The sequence below is a fragment of the Tenrec ecaudatus genome, chromosome 15 (genome assembly GCF_050624435.1).
Source record: "Tenrec ecaudatus isolate mTenEca1 chromosome 15, mTenEca1.hap1, whole genome shotgun sequence".
In the NCBI taxonomy this organism is placed as follows: Eukaryota; Metazoa; Chordata; class Mammalia; order Afrosoricida; family Tenrecidae; genus Tenrec; species Tenrec ecaudatus.
Window position 1 is genome coordinate 90757861 of NC_134544.1, and position 20597 is coordinate 90778457.

The window sequence follows — 20597 nt, forward strand, 5'->3', positions numbered from 1 at the left end:
CTATAAGTCCTCTTCTGACTCATGAAACACATGCAATGATGCCAGATGTGGGAAGATCACAGATCAGTGGGTTGGAAGTTTTCTGGATCCAGTATAAGCATCTCAGTGCTGGCAGGGGTCTCTACATGGTTTTTCTGGCTCCAGAGGTCTGGTTGCATCAGGATAGGCCCATGTGGCTTCTCCAGCTCACAGGGTGTAGCACTATGTGTCTTCTCAGTAGAGAATCTCCAAAGGAGTGTGTAGTAAGAGAGAATCTCTCCCACCTCCAAGGAGGAAATTCAGGAATCCCCAGAATTCTTAGGAGAAAGAATACAGAGGCCTCATTAGCTATGACCTGATTGACAGACTAGACTCCACCCCTTCACTCTTAATCCTCTCAAGCTCCTTATTGACACCAGATTATGTAGCTACCACAAATGGGAATTCCAGAGCAATTCCTTGTGCTTATGAGGAATTTTCACATGGATCAAGAGGCAACTGTCCGAATAGAACACGGGAATGAATAGAACAAGGGATTTAAAACCTGTGTGGTTTAAAATCAGGAAAGAGGTGTCTTAGGGTTCTTTCCTTTCACCATACTTGTTCAACCTATATGATGAGCAAACCATCAGAGAAGCTGGCTTATATGAAGAAGTATGTGGTAACAACATTGGAGAAAGGTGTGGGGAGAGGTCAAACGCTTACAGACATTCTCCCCAGGGTAGTTAGGCAACCAGACTATATGGCAGGCCTCACTCCCTGCTACAGGGGACATAAACTATTCCTCCTTGAGGCTTGAGACCAAGCGTTCACACCCTACTGATAATGGTTCCCATGGAGATCTAGGGAATAGGTGAAAGTTAGGCTGCCATCCTGAACCTAGGATCTGCTCATCTTGTCACATGTATAACCCCAATCCCTCCCCTTCCTATTGCATGTATGTCCCTAGACCACCCCTCTCTCATTACTGTATTACCTATAGGACAGCCCCTTCCAGTGACATATGTCCTCACCTGTAATTAGGGGGCTTGCATGTCCCCAGAGAATATAAAAGGGGCCAGGGCTACCATTTAAACTCTCTCTCTCACTCACTCCACGTGGTCCATCAAGTGGGGCAGAGGTCAGCATGCTACCATGAAGCATGTCTGACTCCCATTTACTTCAATACTTCACTTCTATCTCTCATGCTCTCTATAACTTTACTATGATGTTTAATTATTATCACTGTACAATTGCGCCTACCGGACCCATAATGATGTGTTAGGGGCTGGCTTCCCCTGACAGAAAGGTTTATTACCAACCTTCAGTATGAAGCTGACAAACTTGCCTGATGAAAGTGAGGAGGGTTGAAGCACTTGCTGATGAAGAGCAAGAATTTCAGCCCTCAGTATGTATTACAAGTCGATGTAAGGAAGACCACAATGCTCACAACTGGAACAATAGGTAACATCATGATAAATGGAGAAAAGGTTAAAGTCTTATTTGGATTCACAATTAGTGCTCATGGAACAACAGTCAAGAAATCAAAACATGTATCGCTTTAGATAAATCTGCGGCACAAGGCCTTTTTAGAGTATTACAGAGAAGTGCTGTTCCTTTGAGGACTAAGGTGCTCCTGACCCAAGCCATTCCCCATTGCATCATATGCTTGTGAAACTTGGATATTGACTAAGGAAAACTAAGAATCAATGCATTTGAATTGTGGTGCTGAAGAGGAACACTGTAACTATCGTCGACTGCTAAAAGGACAAACAGATCTGTATTGGAAGACGTAAGACCAGAGCACTCCTTAGAAGTAAGGATGGCAGGACTTCATCCTACATACTTTGGAAATATTGTCAGGAGAGACCAGTCCCTGGAGAAGGCATTGTGTTTGATAAAGCTGAGGAGTGGCAAAAATAGGAAGCTTTATTTTGTTTTCCTTTAAAAAAACATCATTTTATTGGGGGCTCTTACAGCTCTTACAACATTCGATACATCAATTGTATCAAGCATATTTGTACATATGTTGCCATCATCTTTTCCAAGACCTCTTCTACTTGAGTCCTTGGTATAATTTTCTCTTTTTTTCCCTCCCTTCTCCATCCTCCCTTCCTCATGAATCATTTATCAATCATTTTTGTTATTATTTTGTATCGTACAATGTCCTTTGTGTCTCTTCACCCACATTTCTGTTATTCGTCCCCTTAGGAGGGGGTGCTATATATCCAACCTTGTGATGAGTTCCCCCTTTTCCCGCCGTCCCGGGCCATCCCCCTACTCTCATGATGTAGCTACTCCCACTACTGTTCCTGAGGGGTTTATCTGTCCTTAATTCCATGTGCCCAGAGCTCTTATCTGTACCAACGTGTGTTCTCTGGTCTAGTCAGATTTGTAAGGTAGAACTGGGTCATGGTAGTCCAGGGGGAGGAAGCATTAAGGAACTAGAGGAATGCTGTGTGATTCATCTGTGATATACTACACCTGGAACCATTCCTTCCTTATAACCCTTCTGTGGGGAGATATGCAATTGATATCCAATTGTCTACAGATGGGCTTTGGGTCTCCACTCCAACCCCTCTTGTTTGCATCGATATAGTTGTTTGTTTTAATCTTTTGATACCTGATACCTGTTCTCATTGACATCTCGTGATCACACAGGGTAGTGTGCTTCTTCCATGTAGGCTTATTTGCTTCCCTGCTAGATGGCTGTTTGTTTGACTTTAAGCTTTTAAGACCCCAAATGTTGTATCTTTTGATAGCTGGGCACCATTCACTATCTCCACCACATTTGCTTATACACCCATTTTGTCTTCAGCAATCGTGTTGGGAAGGTGAGTATCAGAGTACCAGGTTATCAGAACAAAGTGTTCTTGTGTTAAGGGAGGCCTTGAGTAGAGACCCAAAGTCTGTCTGATATCTTAATATTTAACATATAAATGCATGTACATTGGTCTCTATCCCTTTCATTAAACATTAATATATTTACATATATACATGCCTATAGTGATACTTCTGTAAATAGCTTTTGCGTCCAATTTCTTTCCTCTACTTCCTCTCACCTTCCTCCTATCCCACAATCATGCTCACCCACCATTTGACTCTTGGTAATTCCTCTCGGATACATTGCACTTGCCAGGCATTATACACCCTCCTGTTCCCTGATCTGTGAGTTTGTTGGCTCCCCATTCCCCCTCTCCACCACTTCCTCTGCCCTGTCCCCCAACACAGCTCCCACTGCTGGTTACATTGTTTTCTCTTTGGGATTGTTCATCCTGCTTATTTTATATAGAGACATAGGGCAAAAGAAAAGCAAAAATAAACAAAGCAAAACGAATACTTACCTGGCAGGGGAGATACCATGATCACGAAGGTGGTTTTCCCAGGGCGAGGTTTACTCATCCATTGCATTCCGGATGTGCTGACCTCTGCGATTTCCCCAAATGTGGGAAAATAGACTGCATCATTTGTGGTAGTGGGGGACTGCAGATCAGGTCTGATGAGGTGCCAAGCCCTGTCCCCCAAGTCAGAAGTCTATTTTCAGGATTCCTTGGGGACTTGGTTACTTTGCTGCCCTGTTGCACTTCCTTTGATTTCACCCCGCGGTGTCTGGGGCAAACTGGGCACACTTTCTGCACAGTGTCTCCAGTGCTGTCCCCAGTAGCACTAGGGTTCAGCGAAGGAATCCCATGTCTCCTGGTGGGGCCAGCCACACGGTCCTCTGTGTGGATTGGCTGCTCCAAGCAGGGATGTCGTCCCCAGGGTTTGGTGGGCCATGATGAGATTCTCACTCTCACTCTCACTCTTGCTTGCTCTCTCCCTCATAGTTTGGGTCTGGACCTCATCGTGTGGGTCTGGACAGATCAGCAAAGAGCAAGGTTCTTGAGAAGATTGATTGACACAATGGCTCCATCAGTGGGCTCAACCCTGGCAATAATTATGACGACGGCACGGGACCGGGCAGTGTTTGGTTCAATTGTACATTGGCTATGGGCCGGAAGCAATTCGATGACACTTAACAACACAGAGCAGATCATGAATCCTGTGTCCTAAGACATCACTGGGTGGGTTTAAACCACCAACCTTTCAGACATGTGTGTACACTTCATCATTTGCATCATGTAGAAACCTCAGTGGCCCTGAGTCTGATTATAAAATCTATCCTTGAGCTTTATCAAAACTCTGGTGCTGGGGGCACCTGTCCGGGTCTTTTTCCCTCCATAAGGCACAGGCGCTTTTACTGCAGGTGAGAATATTTCCTACTTTTACAATACCACTTTTGAATTTGGAAACACCAGGGAAGACTACAAAACCAGTAAATAAAAATGGAGAGATTATCTAGGAAACAGTGAGACAGAGCAGAATCCCCAAACTGAAACCATCTACAACTGCTCCTTGGCCTGATCCTGCGCTCTTCGGGTCCTGAGCGCCCCCTGGAGTCCAGTCTCTTCCTTGCAGAGGAGGTTTGTGTCTGGGCTCTCACTGACTTCCCACATTGTGTCTCTTACATTAATGCATGATCATTTCCTCGACATTCATGCTCTTTCTAATCATCTGCAGAAAGAGAGTGTTCTTAGAGTTGTCTCTGGAGATGGTGAATTGACGCTTTGCTCAGTCTGTGTATAATGTAGTCCCACCAGAATAACTAATGTATACAACCCACTGCAGGCCCTTCACTGGAGCCTGATGGGATCAATGCATTTCACAACTATTGAAGGTGAATCCAGACGCTGCACAGGAGAGTCTCCGAGGCACCCCACCACCACCACGACTTTCTCAGATCGCCCCCAGATGGTGCTCACACTGGACACCTACAAACACAGAAACACCACGATTAGAGGACACATACACAAACAAATGTACTCGATATTAAACACACACAGCAAGGGTCTACAATGATTACCATGTAAAATGGACAAAGATTGGTGCAAAAGTAGTTTTGTGTATTTGTATTATTAATAGTTATGATATGTATTGATTGAATTTTATATCCTGGATGGCTGTATTGGACTGAACAAAAAATGAAAGCACAACAGAACTGTGGGATTCAACCGAAGAGAACCTTGTGGGCTATTTGTAGCAACAACCACCTGTATAGTGTCGAAATCAAACTGACGTTAATGACCTCATTTTGCATCTAATGGAATTAGAGAAAGATGAGTGTGCCACCGCCCAGGTTTACAGGGGAAGGGGTAGGGGTGCCAGGAAATAATTAATATAAGATCTCAAGTAAATGAAATAGAATGAACACCATCAGTAAGTCAATTAAACAAAAACTGACTCTTTGAGAAGATGACCTCGAGTGATAAATATCCAGTTTTCATGATCATGACAGAAGAAAGAGGATGCAATTCTACATGCTTTCTGAACAACCTCATGCCCACAGCTGTATATATCACAAAAATGGAGGGATTTCTTGGATGGCAAGAAAACCAATAATGTTCCTATGCAAGAAACAAACGATGGCGCCGGTCACCATCATCATGGGTATCTACATCTTAAGAGGGACGAGAGGCTTTTTGCTGGATCTAACTTGGCAACCTTTGCTTCTTTGGACTTAAGCCAATGGCCTGCCATCTGACCTGCCCATTTTGGACTCATTTTCCTGTCTAGTCACAAACCTGACCTGCCAACCTGCCATTCACCCTTCTCCGCAGCCTGTGGTGTTCCTGCCCATCCTGGGTTCGTTAGCCCCTGAAGTGTAACTTCATGTAATTTAGTGGCAGTGTAATTTAGAGTCAGAAAGGGGAACTATGATTTTGGTTTGTGATCATTAAGACTCCTTTAACCTGTGAACACATTTTTTAGAGTACTGACTGCATAGCAGAGTGGGTGAGTTTGATCATAAGCATTAGATAGATATTTTATTTATTTGTTTAAAAGATAATTTGACTGGGGGGCTCTTACAGCTCTTATAACATTCCATATATCAATTGCATCAAGCATATTTGTACATATGTTGCCATCATCATTTCCAAAACATTTTCTTCTTGAACTCTTGGTATTAGCTCTTCTTTTTCCCCTCCCTCTCCCACCATCCCATCCTCTTGAATTCTTGATCAATTATATATTGCTTTTATTATTTTATATCTTACACTGTCTCTTGTCTCCCTTCACCAACATTTCTGTTATGTATCTCCTTCGGGGGTTGGGGAGAGCTATACAGCCAACCTTGTGATGGGTTCTTCCTTTCTCTCCCTCCCTCCTCCCCAACCATTCCCCTCTCCTCATATTGCTACTCCCATTACTGTTCCTAAGGGGTTTATCTGTCCTGAATTCCCTGTGTCAAGAGCTCTTATCTGTACCAATGTGTGTTCTCCAGTTTAGCTAGATTTGTTAGGTAGAACTGGGGTCATAAAAATTTAAAAAAAAAAAAAAAGAGGGACGAGAGAGGATTCATTGTGAGCTCTCACACCACAAAGGTTGGTGTGTGTAATGTAAAGCTTATAGAGTGAAAACTACTTACAAACTCATATATAACAATAAAGTACATGTCTCAGAGCTCTGTTTTCCCTTGAGAGTGCTTGTGCTTCTCTGAGTCTGAGGGAGAACTCTTGCCCATATTCTCTACTCATCTGCTTCTAAATATCAGAGGACATGAAAATGCAGCTCTCTGCCACTGATAAACCAGTCAGAGCCCCTGATGTGGGAGATCTCAGAGGACAGTCCCAGTCTCTGGGGTCTCTGGTGTTACCATTTCTGCCCAGAAGCTAGTCCACAAGACTCATAATGAATTTTACACCAAACGTGGCATTCATTCTGGCCATTTTACATGGTAATTGTTGTACACCCTGCTGCTGTGTGTATAATTGTGAGTGCATTTGTTTGTATGTGTGCCATCTAATCACGGTGCCTCTGTGTTTGCAGGTGTCCAATGTGAGGTAAAGCTAGTGGAGTCCGGGGGTGACCCAAGAAAGCCTGGGGGGTGGTCTTCATGAAGTATTCAGTGATTTCTTCATGAAAGCGAGAATCGAGCAGGGCCATGTTTTAAGAACTAACTATTCTTGGATTGGGGCAAGAACTAAGTAGGAGCCCCAAATCCATATGCTAGCCCAGGGGTCCTCAAACGTTTTAAACAGAGGGCCAGTTCAAGTTCCCTCAGACCCGTTGGAGAGCTGGACTATAGTTTTTTTTTAAAAAAACCCAACTATGAACAAATTCCTATGCACACTGCACATATCTTATTTTGAAGTAAAACAAATGGGGCAAAAACACCCGGTGGGCTGGATAAATGTCCTGGGCGGGCTGCATGTGGCCCACGGGCCGTAGTTTGAGGATGTCTGTCAGCTAGCCCATGGGTTTAATAACTCTGATTTACTTTTGCGGTCATGTTATGATAAAACCAAAACCCCAAACAAACAATAACAACAAAAACACACAAAGAGCAGAAAGAAACAAAAAAGCAAAGAAACAAAAGAGAAAATCATTGTCAATCTTCCTCTAGGGTATAAGGCAATTGCACTGATAAAATCAGCAATTTATTCAATGACAGATGTTTTCCCCCAATCTATGGGCTCTCATTTTGCTCTCCTGATAAAATCATTTTTTAAAATTAAAAAATAATTTTTGTTATTGTATTTGCAATACATAATTTTGTTGACTACTGACAAAAATGTTACAAACTTTTAATCCTCATTGTATACATTAATGAAATGAATTTCAGAGCAGTTAAGTATCTTGCATGTGCTTACATAACTTATAAATAGCGTGTATGAGATTGAAAACTAATGCATTCTGATTCTAAAAATTATTCTCCTAACTTCCAAGTCTACATAACTAAGCTGTCAAGGCACTTCTGGCGAAGTTTCCTTATTTATTTATTTTTTATAAATTATTTTATTGTTCTTACAGCCCTTCTAACTGTAAGAACAGTTGATGTATGGAATGTCAGAAGAGTTCTTACAGCTCTTCTAACATTCCATACATCAATTGTATCAAGCATATTTGTGCATATGTTGCCATGGTTTCCAAAACATTTTCTACTAAAGCTCTTCTTATAAAACCCTCTTTTTCCCCCTCTCTCCCTCTTTGATCAAATATATATATCTCCTTTGATCAATTATATATATATATCCTTTGATCAAGTATATATATATATATATATATATATATATACATACAATTTTTTTAGTAAGCCTTGCAAGTGCATGGCCTCAAAAAATTAGTTTATGACTCAGAATTGTTCCTCTCCATGGAAATCTTTAGTAAAAGGCAAAAGATTTATACGATCTGAAGAGAAACCAGAGTATGCTCAATTATATTTTGTTATTGTTAATTTGTATCTTACACTGTCCGTTGTCTCCCTTCACCCACATTTCTGTTATCATCCCCTTTGGAGGTGGGGCGGCTATATATCCAGCCATATGATAGGTCCCCCGTTTTTTACCCTTCCCCCTACCTGATCATCCACCTAGCCTCATTACATCACTACTCTCATTATTGTTCCTGAGGGGTTTATCTTTCCTGAAGTCCATGTGTCGAGCGCTCTTAGCTGTACCAATATGTATTCTCTGGTCTATCCAGATTTGTAAGGTAGAACTGGGTTACGGCCTTGCGGGTAGGGAGCGAGTATTCAAGAACTAGATGAATGATGTGTGATTTGTCGGTGCTATACTGCACCTGGGTTGAATCATCCCTTCCTTATACTACTTCTGAGGGTGTGGGTGGTATCCAATTATCTACAGATGGGCTTTGGGTTCCACTCCAACCCCCCTCTCTCAAATCAATATAATTGTTTGTTTTGGATCTTTTGAGACCTGATGGCTGATCCCATCAACACCTCATGATCACACAGCCTGGTGTGTTTCTTCCATGTGGGCTCATTTGCTTCCCTGCTAGATGACTGCTTGTTTGACTTGAAGCCTTTAAGACTACAGACGTTATATGTTTTGATAGCTGGGTACCATCCGCTCTCTTCACCACATTTGCTTATGCACCCATTTTGTCTTCAGCAATTGTGTCTGGAAGGTGAGTATCAAAGAGAGCCAGGTAATCAGAACAAAGTGTTCTTGGGTTAAGGGAGGCCGTGAGCGAGGCCCAAATTCCATCTGCTATCTTACACCTTTTCATATAAATATATGTTCATTGGTGTCTATCCCTTTCATTATAAATTAATATATTTACATATCTATAGACCCATAGCTATACCTCTATAAATAGCTTTTGACTCCTATTTCTTCCCTCTATTTCCTTTCACCTTCCTTCTATCCCACTATCATACTCACCTTCCATTTGGCTCTCAGTATTTCCTCTTGGATACATTGCTCTTCATAAAACCCTACTCGGGATTATAAACCCTCCTCACCATCAATTTTAGATCTCTTGTTTTTCCCTTTGTCTATGAGTTTGTTGGCTCCCCACTCTCTCTCCCCGCCCCATCTTCTTCCATGTCCCCCCTGAACTGCCGGTCCTGTAGTTTCTCTTTGGGATTGCTCATCCTGCCTATCTTATATAGACAGACAGAGGGTGGAAGAAAAACCAAAACATAATAAAACAAAAACAAAGCAACAACAAAAAATAATAGATAGTTCCAGGTCTGTCTGCTGACCCTAATGTATTTTTTCCGATCAAGTCTGAAGAGGTGACAAGCCCTGTACCCCAGGCCAGAAGTCTATTTTCAGGATTCTTTAATGACTTGGTTACTTTGTTCCCCTTACTGTCCAGGTACACTCCCTTTGCCTCTCACCCCACTGTGCATGGGGCATATCAGGTACACTTTCCTGCACAATGTCTCCAGTGCTGTCCCCTGTACTGTTATTTGTCAGTGATAAAATGTCTTGTCTTGTGGTGGGGCAGGCCCTACGGTGCTCTCTATGCTCTGAGCATGATGTCGTCCCTTGGGCTAGATGTGTCATGATGAAGTTCTTTCTCTCTCTCTCCCCCTTAGTTCGGTCCTGTGTGGTCTGGACAGAGCCACCTCTCTCCCCAGGCTATATCTTCAGTGTTGTCCTCTGTATTGCCTTCTGGGGAGACGGTCAACATAGATCGACTTGGGTTGTTCTTACAGCTCTTATAACAATCCATACATCAATTGTATCAAGCATATTTGTACATACATTGCCATCATTATTTACTAAACATTTACTTTTTATGGACACCTTAATATCACTTCCTCTTTTTTCTCTCCCTCCCCCAACACCCGCGTGACTCTTTGATAAATTATGTATTATTATTTTCTTATCTTACACCGACCATGTCTCACTTCCCACAGTTTCTGTTGTTTGTCCTAGAGGGGGTATGTGTGGTTTATGTGTCAATCATTGTAATCAGTTCCCTCTTCTTCCCCTCCTCTTCCCACCCTCCCACCACCCTCCTGGTATCGCTACTCCCATTCCTTTTCTTGGATTCCGTGTTCATGGGCTCTCATCTCTTATATGTACCTGTGCACATGCTCTGGTCTAGCCCGCAGTGAAAGGAAGGACTGGAGTCATGATAGTGGGGAAAGAGGAAGCATCAAGGAACCAGAGGGATATTGTGTGTTTCATTGGTGCTATTTTGAGCTGTGGTTGACTCATCCCTTTCCTTGTGACCCTTCTGAATAGATGTCCTATTGTCTACAGATGGATTTTGCGTCTCTGCTCTGACCAACCTGGCATTCTGTGATGCTCACACTCCCAGCACAATTGCTGAACACAAAATGGGCACATAAGCAAGGGTGGTGAAGAAATCGGATAGTGCCAGGCTATCAGAAGATATAGCATCTGGGGTCCTAATGACTTGAAGTTAAACAAGCAGCACTCTAGCAGAGAAGCAACTAACCCACATGGAAGAACACCATCTGTGCTATCATGAGGTGTCCACAGGATCAGTTGACAGGCAATAGAAAACCCCAAACAAATAAAAAAACCTATTGTTGAGAATGAGGGGTCACGTTTATGATATCATTTAAAATACCATGGCTTGGGTCAGGTACACCATATTCCTCAAGGTAATATTTTTATTATTAAAATTTTAAAGATATATTTTGCAGCAGATTCACCAAACGCAATATGTCATTAAGTTCGGTTTGAGTTGATTTAGTTTAGTCTAGTCTAATTTGATTTAGTTTAATTTAGGACCCAATTGCAGTAAAATCCTGAAGAACTTCATTTTTTACTATTTTAAGTGGGTAAATACATAGAACACTTAAAATGCTTATGTAGGAGATGTTTGTTTCATTTTCCTCATTAACTTTGTTCATTAAATCATTTATTATAGTGGTATCAATTCAGGGATATTAATTGTATCCTTTACATTTAAAAAATTATTTTATTGGGGCTCATATAACTCATCGCAATCCATACATACATCAATTGTGTAAAACACACTTATACATTCGTTGCCTTCATCATTCTCAAAATTTGCCTCTGCTTCGGTTCCTGGAAGCCGATTTTCCTTTTTATCCCAACCCCTTTCCTCCCCACTCACCCCTCCTGTATCCTTTATATTTTTATACAATTTTAAGTTATATATTTTATTGTTCATAGTTGTCCAGATTTTTGATGTATTGAGAACATTTTCATTTCATATTAGGCATTTCCAGTTATGTCTTTTACAATGACACTCTGCAATTTTTCAATGATGTATAATGATTTCATAACTTGGGGACACATACCCATGGTAATGACCTTTATAAAACAGAAAACATTGCTGTGTGCACTTTATTTTGCTTTTAGATTTACAGTCGTTGATCACCTGAAAGTTACTTATGTTAGTATGCTGCCCTGTACCACCCTCAGAGTTGTTCTATTCATTTCAATAGGAACATTTTTAATAGAGTTTTGCTTTCCATCTTGAAATGCCCTAATTATTTTGTAATGTATACAATTATATTAACTCTGTTGTAAAGTTTTATCTTATATTTGAAATAAAAATGTCATATTTCCAACCTGGCAATAACAAGTAGAAGAATTTAACTGCTGTTAACTTACATACATCACCTATTGAGCACCAATTCTCAAGAGTCTTGGCAAAGAGTGCATTGGGAGGAATGGTTGAGGAGTTGAAGCAGGCCTGAACTCAGTCTTACAGATATCAGCATTTTGGGATGCTAGTTTAGCGGTTGATTTTCCTTCTTCCCTCTTTTCATAGATTCCCTGGTTGAGTAGTGGTTATGCATTGGGCTGCTAGCTGCAAGTTCAGCAGTACAAAACCACCAGCTATTCCATGAAGACAGATGAGGATTTCTAGTCCTTTAGAGAGTTACAGTATCTGAAACACTCAAGGACAGTTCTTCCCTGTCCTATAGGGTCACTTTCACTTGGCATCTATGCAATGTCACTGAGTTGAGTTTGGTATATTTCAACTTATGGATAAAAGCACTTTATAATTACTGTGCATAGTTTATGTAGCTTTATTTTTAAATGATTTGAGGAGAATGGCAGCTTGATTATATTATAAATTTATATTCGCTGTTGTGAAAAAGCTGCCAGATTGTTCTAATGTGACGGTAACATTTGGTAGTTTCTGGCACTCTACATCCTCACCAGTCTTTCATGGTATCAGTCTGTCTTTTGAAGCAGAAGCACAATAGTAAACTTGCGTTACTAATTTATTGACCATTTAACTTGCAATTCTTAATGATAGTTGATGGACCACGACATTCCACATGCTTGCTTGCTAACTTTGAAGACATCAGATCAGATCTCCCCATTTCATCAATTTTGTAATTTGGATTTTAGCTAATTATGTAGTGTCTTTCTTTGAAAATCATTCAGAATGTGGCACTCCTCAACAGCTCATTATCTTCTATTCCTGGATGACATTCACGGAGTATAGAGCCCAGCCACTTTAGTAAACTATTTAATCACTGATGCTCAAGAGGGTCTTCTATTTAAATATAAAAACAAAATCATTTAAATGAAATATTCCCGATATGGTTGCACACTCAGGATAAAATATAGGCCCCATGTGCTGAAGCGAGATCTTTGCTTTAACCCTGGCATAACTCCCATCTTGCAGCCTTAGGCAGCATGAGAGAGTATATGTGGGAGTATATATGAGTACAGTCTCAGAAGCTGATGTCTTACCCAGCAATAAAGATTGGCAAGGAGGCACTGCATTGGCCAGCATTAGACCTTCTCTTTGATGCCAATGTTTTCATCCCAAAGTCATGAAATAACCAAGTAGTTGTCATTTTAAGCTGCAAAGAACTATGCCTGATTTCTCTACAACAGTAGAAAACTGGATAATTTTGATAGCCCTTTCATTGGGCCCCTATTTTTCTACAATTTCCAAGTTCCAAAAATTGGAAAGTTCTGTGGGTATATTGATTAAATTACTGACCATGATTTGGAGCAGTGGGAAAAAACAAAAACAACATATGGATTATAGAGCCCAAGCAACGCTTCTTCAATGTGGAAGGAAACTGCCAGCATATACGGGTACTTTGTAGTACATGTGATAAAAACGTCATTTACAAAGGGTTACTGTGGGAGTTATATAATCATTTGTCAATTTGATGATTAAGAATGTAGGGGTGGAGTCTAGCCTGTCAATCAGATCATAGCCAATGCGGCTTCTGTGTGGGCATGGCCTTCTCATGAGAATTCTGGGAAATCCAGTATTTCATCCTTGGAGGCAGGAAAGACTCTTTCTCACTACTTCACAGCTTGGGAGACACCGCAGCTGAGAGGACAAATTGACCCATCCCGTGCAGCCCTGGGTGCTGGGGAAGCCATTCTGAGACCCCTGCCAGAGCTGTTTCCAATGACACTGGATGCAAAGACTTGCTACCCACTGGCCTGTGATCTTCTAAATTCGGCATCATTGCATGTGTTTCGTGAGTATGAAGAGGACTTTATAGATTGCTGTTGGACATATAGGCTAATATCAGACTTATGGACTTGATCTGGGCTGGGCTGGGCCATTTTCTCAATGTTCAATTGCTCTTATATATAAATCTACTTCTTATACACACAGAGATGAAAGTGACCTGGACTGAAAAAAAGAAAAGAAAGAAAGTGACCTGGACTAATGAGCAGAGATGCATGTAGTCAGAATCTTAAATTGTTCAGACACCCACCAACACCAGATGCCATGAGATGGCAGGCAGTCTGCTGCAGTGACTGGGGTCAAGTGATTACATTCCAGCCTACATGAGAGAAAATACTCAATTCCGTGATCTCCAACTGACAACTGGGAAACTGTCCTGTGCTTGAATCTCGGGATATTGACTAAACCTCTGGGTTTTTGTTTTTGTTTTTTACCAAATCATTACTTATTCCCCTCAGCAGAATCTGCTCAAGAGAAGCCATGTGAGTTCCACTCTTTAATTGTATTTCAACCTTTAAAAAATTAGAATACATTAGAGATTATACAGTGGTTAGAAGTAAGGAGGAAAATGGATGAGGTCAACCCTCGGTCTGGAACTTTTTGCAGACATTGATATGAGGGATAAAAACGAAGTGGAAATCTGAATGGGAAATAAACTTTAAAATAGCACGTTCAAAGATAGTGCCACTGCTTGCACTGTCAAAAGTATGGATAATTTTCCAAAATGGATGAATCTGTAAGCTTGGTTAATTAATTCAAGGTGAGATCTCTGAGCAGTTATTCAGTGGCCATGCATAACTCGAGAGACTGAGCAGGAATGTTCAGGCTTCAGAAGCACCCATTTCACCTGGGGAAAGGCCACTTCAGTGTCCATGACAAGCCCTAAATGTGGAGGTAACATTCTACCCTTGGTCTGGGAAAGCCAGCACATCTTCAGGCAGTGCTGTAGCTCCTCTGGAAAAGCAGAGTTGTGGTCAAAGACGCTGTTGCTCTGTGTTCTTCTGTGCCTGGTGACAGTTCCCCAAGGTGAGGGTCTCAGATAGCAAAGCTGGTTTATGGGGCCTGTGGTGAGTGCATGTGACTGACAGGAACTTCTCTCTTTATTTCTAGGTGTACTGTCCCAGGTGCTGCTTCAGGAGGCTTTTCCAGGTCTGGTCAAGCACAGTCTATTGTTCTCCCTTACCTGTATGGTCTCTGGTTACTCCATCACCAGTAGCTACTGCTGGAGCTGGCCCCTGGGGAAGGGTCTGCAGTGGTGGGGCCACATATGCTATGGTGGTGATACATAGTATCACTCATCCTTCTGAAGTCCACTCTCTAATCACCAAAGACAATTACAAGAACCAGTTCTCCCTTTAGCTGAGTTCCCTGACTATACATGACACAGTCCTGTGTTATGTGCAAGGTACACATTGTGGGGACTCAATGTGAGCCCAGACACAAACCTCCCCTGAAAGGGAGGCAAAGAGCAGCAGGAGGCACTAAAGACCCAAAACATCACAGGTCCCCGCCCTAGAAAGGCACAGAGGAGCAATCAGGAGGATTTCCTGTTGGAGTCTGCATGTTCTCTAACTGGCTCTCAGCATCTCCAGCGACAGATTTCACTTTTCATTTCTTCCCTACATTTTCTAATCATCACTGCTAACTTGAAAGGAGGAACTAGTAAACTAGTAAACTCTGCTTGCAGTAGAAATATATACATGACTCTGACCCTTCATTATTTTCCTAAATGACCCATTTTTTTTGACAAGCAGATTATCATGATCATTCTCATCCTACCTGTCACGTAAAAACTGTTGACAATGAATGGAAACACAGGCACATAGACACTCATGAGTGCAATGCATGGTTTAAAATTCCTTGAGCTCCAAGGATATAGAGTATTTATATTCCAAATGTGTTGTGAAGGCACTATTTGTTTTTTTAGCATTAATTTTGGACTGGTATGTTAGATTAGGTGTTTTTCTTTTCTTAAAAATCATTTTATTGGGGGGCTTGTACAACTCTTATCACAATCCATACATCCATCTATTGTCTCAAGCACATTTTTATATTTGTTGCCATCATTTTCAAAATATTTTCTTTCTACCTGAGCCCTGGGTAGCAGCTTCTCATTTTCCTCCTCTCATTCCCCCACCCCACTCCATCATGAACCCTTAATAATTTATAAATTATTATTACTTTGTCATGTCTTCTCTGACTGATGTATCCCTTTACTCACTTTTCTCTTGTCGGCCCCCTAGGAGGGGTTATAGGTAGACCATTGTGATCGGTACCCCATTTCCCCGCACCTTCACCTTCCCCTCTTGGTATAGCTACTCTCAATATTGATCCTGTGGGATTTATCTGTCCTGGATTCTCTGTGTTTCCAGCTCTTACCTGTACCCGTGTACATGCTATGGTCAAGCCAGATTTGTAAGGTAGATTTGGGGTCATGATAATGGGGGGTAGGAGAGGAAAGTTATATGTTTCATCGGTGCTATACTCCACCCTGACTGGCTTGTCTGCTCCCAGCGACCCTTCTGTAAGGGGTTGTCCAGTTGCCTTCAGATGGACTTTGGGTCTTCACTTTGCACTCCCCGACAGTCACAATGATATGATATTTGTTCTTTGATGCCTGATACCTGATCCCTTTGACACCTTGTGATCACACAGACTGGTGTGCTTCTTCCATGTGGACTTTGTTGCTTCTCATCTAGATGGTCACTTGCTTATCTTCAGGCCTTTAAGATCCCAGATGCTATATCTCTTGATAGCCAGGCAATATCTGCTCTCTTCTCAACATTTGCTTATACACCCAGTTTGTCTTCAGAAATCATGTTGGGAAGGTGAGCATCATGAAATGCCAATTTAATAGAACAAAGTGTTCTTGCATTGAGGGAGTACTTGAGTAGAGCCCCAATGTCCATCTGCTACCTTAATACTAAACCTATAAATATACATACATAGATCTATTTCCCCATCATCATAAATATATTTACATATGTACATGCCGGTATTTAGACCTCTAGAAATGACCTTTGCCTCCTAGCCCTTTCTTCTATTTCCTTTTACTTTCCTCTTGTCCCACTATCATGCTCAGCCTTCATTTGGGTTTCAGTAATTCCTCTTGGTTACATTGCTCTTGATCAAACCCTACATCCTCATTGCCATAGATTTTAGATAACTTCTTGTTCCTTTGTCCCTGGCTTTGATAACACCCATTTTTTATGCCCTGTCTCCCTATGTCCCTCCCCTGGAATCATCATTCCTGTTGTTCTCCTCCAGATTAGATGGTTTTCATTAATAAGTATAATTCAGTGCCATTTCACTTATGGGTAATGTTTGTTTAATCAACACTACATACACAAACTTTTGTATCTTATTTCTTCTTACATAAACTTCTGGTAGTTTTTTACCTTGCAGCATTGCATTTAATTTGAACTATAAATTTACTAGTAAACATTTATTTAATACCCTTTAAAAAATTAAATGTATTAGGACAAAATTAACATAAGTACATTCTTTTTATCTGTATCTCCCACCCATCAGTCAGTTCTAGTACTGTTATGAAAACACTCCTTTGTTTCTTCATTTTCTGGTGACTTGAATACTGCTTTGGTTCTGGAAGCTATAATATTGTTCACTGTTGGAGAAATTTAATGGCTTTCCTTTAGTAAGACAGTCTAGGAAGAACTCTTGATGATTTCTCTTCAAAAATTAGCTAATGGAAACTTTACGGGTAGCAATAGAACATTATCCAGTATGCTGCTGGAAGTTGAGCCACCAGTTCAGAATATTTTCAAAATATAACATGGAAAGTGCTGCTTCATCAAGGTAAGGTTACCCTTAGTGACATGGATGGAGAAAGGGTTTCAGGACTTTCATTGCTGATGCTATAGCACTAAAGTGAGAAGCTATAGTACAAATGACAACATTATGGGCATTCCGTAGACTTAGAGAAATACCAGAAGGAATGACCCACTCTGGGACATCAAGGTGAGTTGGCACAAAGAATTCCACAGAGACAATGTGGTAAATTCTGCATTATTGAGCAGTTTTAGAAGTCTTCAGAACTTGTGAGGAGTCTTTTAAGGTGCAGCCATTCACCTGTCTCTTCCCCCAAACAAATTAGAGTCGAGATGACCACAGACTAAATCCAGTGGAATAGCGTGGATACACTGAATCCAATGAAATAATGCACCACCCATAAATCAGCCTACAAAATCCTGAGGCCAGAAGAAGATGCTATCTGGCTACCATTATCGACCTACCTAAAAGGGGTCATGAGAAATAAATAAACAAACAAACAAATAAATAAATAAAAGGGGTAAAGGTTCACACTTCACATTAGGGATGGGTTAACTAAATGTTTGCAGGCTAATAAAATGTTTGCAGGCCAATTATAGCATGCTAACTTTTAAGATAATAATTTGTATCTCCCACATATAAGGTCATAAATGTAAAAATGGCCCTTCAAAAGATACAACAAAAATATTTCCCTACCCTTACCTTAGGAGGCCTGGATAAAGTGGTGAAATATGTAGAACACCATTTTAAAAAGACAAGGCTTACTGGTTGGAGAGAGACTAGTGGAATCCGTGAGAGATTAGACCTCAGTAAGCCTTCAGGCTTGGGGCATATCTCATTCCAGTTGCTCAATGTTTCACTGAACCGTAGATAGCATGGTGAGAAAGAAACAAACCACTAGGGAACACACACTCAGGATGATTGACCATTTGAAAAAAAAATGGCAGCATTTATCCAAGTACAAAATACTCTGCCAGAGAAGTAGTAAAAACAAAGTAATACAAATTGGAAGCCAGAGGGTAAGTGGGAGAAGTGCTATTGTATTATGGGGATTACAATCAATGACATAAAACAACATGGGTATGGATTTTTGAGAGGAAAGCAGATTTGCTCTGTTAACATTCCTCCAAGTCAAGGTAAAAACTAAATAACACAAGATGCTAAAGAAATTAATGTCTATAAAATAAGACTGTGGAATTATGAAGTATGCCTCCAATACACTTGGAATTTCCATAAATCACTAGAATGCTGAATATTGATATCTTGGGTATGCAAAACTTTAAGTGGATGTTTAAATGGATTGATGTTTTGGGGATCCATAATTCTATGGTTTACTGTTTCTGGAATGAAAAATTGAAGAAAAAATGATCTTGTATTCATTATCCAAATCATTTCATCCTGAAATACAACGTTCAAAGTCAGTGAAAAGTTAATATCCATAGGCTGCCAAGGAAGACTAATTTAAAGTTTACTGAAGTTTAAAATGAAAAAATTTAATGAACTGCTGCAGTCTCATAATTAATTAATAATTAATCACATGAAAAATCAGGAGTCATAATTGATTAGTCATAATTAATCACATGAAAAATCAGGAGGCACTATAATTTCCATGAGTGATTGAAATACAAAGTTTTTAGAAAGTTGTCACAAAGTTTCAAAAGTTGAAAAATACAGCTTTGTTGATTGGATATTAGGGATTGCATGATAGATAGAATTCTTCATGACAAGTAATTTATTAATCACAAGCCTTACTTTTAAATACTCCACCACATGAATATGCAAACAATCAGAGATCTACTAGATCAAATATGAGTATGTTGTGTTTCCTGAAGGATCGTTTAACTAGCATACCCTCCCCGACAGAAACGCTGAGGAAACAGCTCTCACACCATGGACTGGATCTTGAGAATCCTCTTCCTGGTGGTGGCAGCTACCGGGAAAGAAGTCACCGGTCTCAGGGAGGAGGAAGTGGTTGTAGCTACTCTAGATTGATTTTGTCCACCTGTCTTCACTCAACAGGCAGTGACTCTGAGGTCCAGCTGGTCCAATCTGGTGCTGAAGTGAAGAAGCGGGATGCTTCAGTGAAGATCTCCTGCAAAAATTCTGGATACTCACCAGTTACCTTATTGACTGGGTGAAGCAGACCCCTGGACACAGGTTTGAGTGGATGGGAGAGATCAACACTAGTAATGGTGGAACAAGATACCCACCAAAGTTCCAGAGCAGAGTCACCATGACCAGGGAAACATCCATAAGCACAGCCTGCATGGAGCTGAAAGGTCTGAGTTCTGAGGACACACCATGTATTACTGTATGAGGGGCACTCAGTGAGATAACCCAGTGAGACAGCTGTGCTGGGCTCACAGAAGATAGTCAACCAAGGTACAGGCTGCCAATTTTTTCAGATGGGTAATCAAGAGAACAAAAAGAAAACCAACAAACATGTATTTACTTAAATTGTTTGAGACAGTGCCCAATGCATGTTCCCCAAAATCAAAATTTAGGGAGGCAGGAGAGGGATGAAGGTCCCTTACTGATTTATTTATTTTCCCATTGGGTAGAAGAGCCTAGCATCCAGTTGGAGCCAGTGAGCTTGGTAGCAAAGCAGATTCTGTATGCAAGGGTTTATTCCAAATAAAATGTATATGCATATGTTTGGTCAATCAGTGGATTGCTGCAAACAAGTTCTCTAAGCAATACAGTTGTCTTAGTTTCCTTAGAGAGTCTTTAAAAAAGAAAGAAAGAATGAAAAGCACGGTCTGTGTTTTGTACTGTGTGGAAGAAAAGTATTTTGAACCGAAGGCTATTATCGCGTATTTAAGAAACTCAAGGGGACATGAAACTTTGGCTGCTCGATATAAAATAGTGGTTTTTAGATGAATTGAGCATTTTAAGGAAGGTCTTGAAGATCTCAAAGATAGATTCCAAGTAGAGGTCAGATCAGAAGTTTATGGAGAATGGTGGGACTGCTTTTATTTTTGTTTGTTTACTTATTGTTGTACAGGTTATATCTTGTGTCATTTCTGGGTGGGCATATGGTTGTCATGGGGCTAAGGATTAATCCTTCTAAGAAAACTGAAAATTGCATTGGTGAGAAA

At 40.8% G+C, this 20597-nt stretch overlaps 1 non-coding gene and 1 pseudogene across 1 annotated transcript; one reads left to right on the forward strand and one right to left on the reverse strand.

The window, feature by feature from the left end:
- Positions 1-3294: 3294 nt before the first annotated feature.
- LOC142428216 (U1 spliceosomal RNA) lies at positions 3295-3482 on the forward strand (annotated as a pseudogene).
- Positions 3483-8091: 4609 nt separating this feature from the next.
- LOC142428285 (U5 spliceosomal RNA) lies at positions 8092-8207 on the reverse strand. The gene has a single exon (XR_012780210.1). It is a non-coding gene; the product is annotated as a U5 spliceosomal RNA (small nuclear RNA).
- Positions 8208-20597: the final 12390 nt, after the last annotated feature.